Source organism: Serinus canaria, chromosome Z, assembly GCF_022539315.1.
Source record: "Serinus canaria isolate serCan28SL12 chromosome Z, serCan2020, whole genome shotgun sequence".
Classification (NCBI taxonomy): Eukaryota; Metazoa; Chordata; class Aves; order Passeriformes; family Fringillidae; genus Serinus; species Serinus canaria.
This window is the reverse complement of record NC_066343.1, coordinates 14,717,536-14,720,407: the sequence shown is the minus strand read 5'-3', so window position 1 is coordinate 14,720,407 and position 2,872 is coordinate 14,717,536.

Sequence of the window (2,872 nt, the reverse complement as noted above, 5' to 3'; positions counted from 1 at the left end):
GGGGGCAGGAGAAATCTACAGAAAACAAAAGGTCAGCAAGGAGGAAGGTGGCTGTGTGGGGGATCCTCACAGAGTCCTGTGCTGTTTCATGGTGTCCTTGTCCTGTCACATCCTTCAGGCACTGTGGGTGTTGCTGCCAGCACCCATTTCATGGTGGGTAGTTAAAGGCCCTGTGACACGCTGCCACATGGCATCCCATCAGCAGCATCTATGTCACAGCATGTCACAAAGGGTCCTGAAACCACAAGTGCCCTGGTACCACTCCCCCATCCCCTCAGTAGCCTCCCAGTTTTCAGGTCCACAAAACATTTTGGTATCTTTAGTAATGATGGAGATGCTTTATACATTCCCTGAAGAGGTATCAAATCGGTAATAGTATTTCTAAAACAGTTAGTGGTGATTTGAGTCCTAAGGTAAATGTTGTTTCCTTGTAAACAGATTTATAGGACTATGCATGTAAGATGTTTTTATGCTTAGATTATGGAGAAGATAATATCAGAACCATGCTGTCTGTGTGAACCATACAGTTTCCAGACAGAGTGGAAGAAGGTGTGCTCGGAAATCCACAAGGCAGGTTGGAACACCGTGAGTTAGCTGCGGTTGTGATGAGACTTCCCCAGGTGGACACACACCTGTGCTGGGCTCCAGGGAAAACTACCTTTGTTCCACACAACAGAGTACAAATCCAAACCTTTCCAAAGAAACAGAGACACCTTACTGTAACAGAGAAAGTAACTGAATGAACACCATATACATGCTATGAGTCAGAAAACAAAAAGCAGCACGCTCTAGTCTAAATACGGGTTTGTAATAACTGTCATTAGTTCAAGGTATTGATGCTAATAAATAAAACAGATTTAAAGGATTAAAATATCCCAAATGACAGTGATTTCAGGTTTGAACTTTGAGAACTGTTGTGTTCATTTCAGACCAAAGGAAGAGAACAACTCCATCATTCATCCTTTTTTTCCCCACGTCTTTCAAATAGTGTTACAAATTTTTTGTCTTTTTCCTTCGTCTTTCATTGTCAGACAAAGATTTACTACAAAAACATCAATTTACCCCAGCAAGCACATTCCCTTTCCCACTACTTAAGTGAGGATGGTTATTGCTCTCCACTGGATGCAGAATTAGAATCAGATTGACCATGTGGCAGAAATCTGGGCCTGTGTGAGAGCCCTGCTTTTCAAGGTAAGATGGCTCATGCTCCTCCTTTCTCAAAGCGTTTTCACCTCTTTCTCCTTGTAATGGTATATCCAATTGTTTGTCCAGCACATACAATTAAGATCTAAATCTCAGAATGAAAAAATTATCCTTGCATTCTAGTTTACCTAAACCAGATGCATTTGATTGCAATTTCTGTCATTTTCTGTGCTGTCTGAAAAAAAAAAAAAAATCACATTCTGTCATCAAAATAAATTTGTGCAATAAATTTGCCTGATTCTAAAACAATGTCTGTTGTGTTGTGGTTGTGTAAGTTGGACTACTCTGTTTCTCCCTCCATTGTTATGTTTCTTACTCCATTGTTATGTTTCTGCCCTAGTTCTCTCCTCCCTCCCTTGCGTTGTAATTACCCTAACTCCTCCCTAGTTACCATAGAAGTCAATCTCCCTCCCCTGTCCAGGAGGGACAGTCCTTCCCAGCCGTGGCATCAAATGTCATTGCTCTAACCTTAACAGTGGTTATTTTGCACTTCGGCTTCACAGAAGAACATAGTCCTTAGCTGATGCCAGGAAGTCCTGAGTGTGCCTCAGACCTCTGAATGAGTGGAGTTTGATTGCTGGAGTGCAGTGTTTTAACAAACACCCCCGAAGTCCATACCTGTTCCTGTAAACAGCAGGAGTTCAGAGGAAAGGGCTTGTGCTCCTTTTCACCTGTTTATCTTCACACACCGAAATACCTGAGAATTATGACTATTCATCAGCAGACAAAGAGCTACTATTTGGCTGATTCAGCACTGACTGTAATACCATATCTAGAAGTGACGTTTCCAGGAAGGTAAGGTACCAATTATTTTTCTAAAGAGTAAGGGTAAAATTCTTGCCACACTAAAACATCCTCCTTTCTTATTTATTCAGGTAAGAACTGAATCTTACTACCTAGAATGTATGTTTTTCTTTAATGTTTAAAAGAGGTCTAAATTGTCCTGTGTCAAAGGAGAAACAGTATGGAAACAAGATTCTCCACCTACTTTTGATTTGGTTTGGTGGGGGGATTGGTGTTTGTTTTTTTTTTTTTTTTTTTTCTGTTTGTTTGTTAGTTTAGATTAGTTTAGTTTAGTTTGGGACTGAGGATTTTCGTGAAGTTTTTTTTATTTGGTTGGTTTGGTTTGGTTTGGTTTGGTTTGGTTTGGTTTGGTTTGGTTTGGTTTGGTTTGGTTTGGTTTGGTTTGGTTTGGTTTGGTTTGTCAGCATATGGTTTTAGCCTGAGCTGTACAGTATACAGAAAGGTAAAATCCCAAGCAGATGCACACCTGGAAAGCAGTTGGATGCACAAGGAGGCAGACTTTCATTCCTAGCTTTAATAGAGTAAACCCTGATTTGTTTCTTCATTTATTAACTTGAGCTGTTTGCAAATATTTGCATTTTCTAAATACTAACAATATAAATACTGACAACATATGCTTTAATTTTTTTGTTCTATTTTACTTCGGCTTAGGTCTAGAATGTCTTCAAGTTCCTCTGATAAGAAGACATTCTTTACTGAAGGACAGCAAATATATGAGAGATACAAATATATGAGATGTTTTGAGTCTATGAAATGTCCAGGTCCCCAGTCTTCCCTTGTCATGAGCTACAAGATGCAGATGGCCAAGCTGATATTCCTGGACAAGAAGAAGGAGATGTATCTTCTGTTGCTCAGCAAGAAGTTT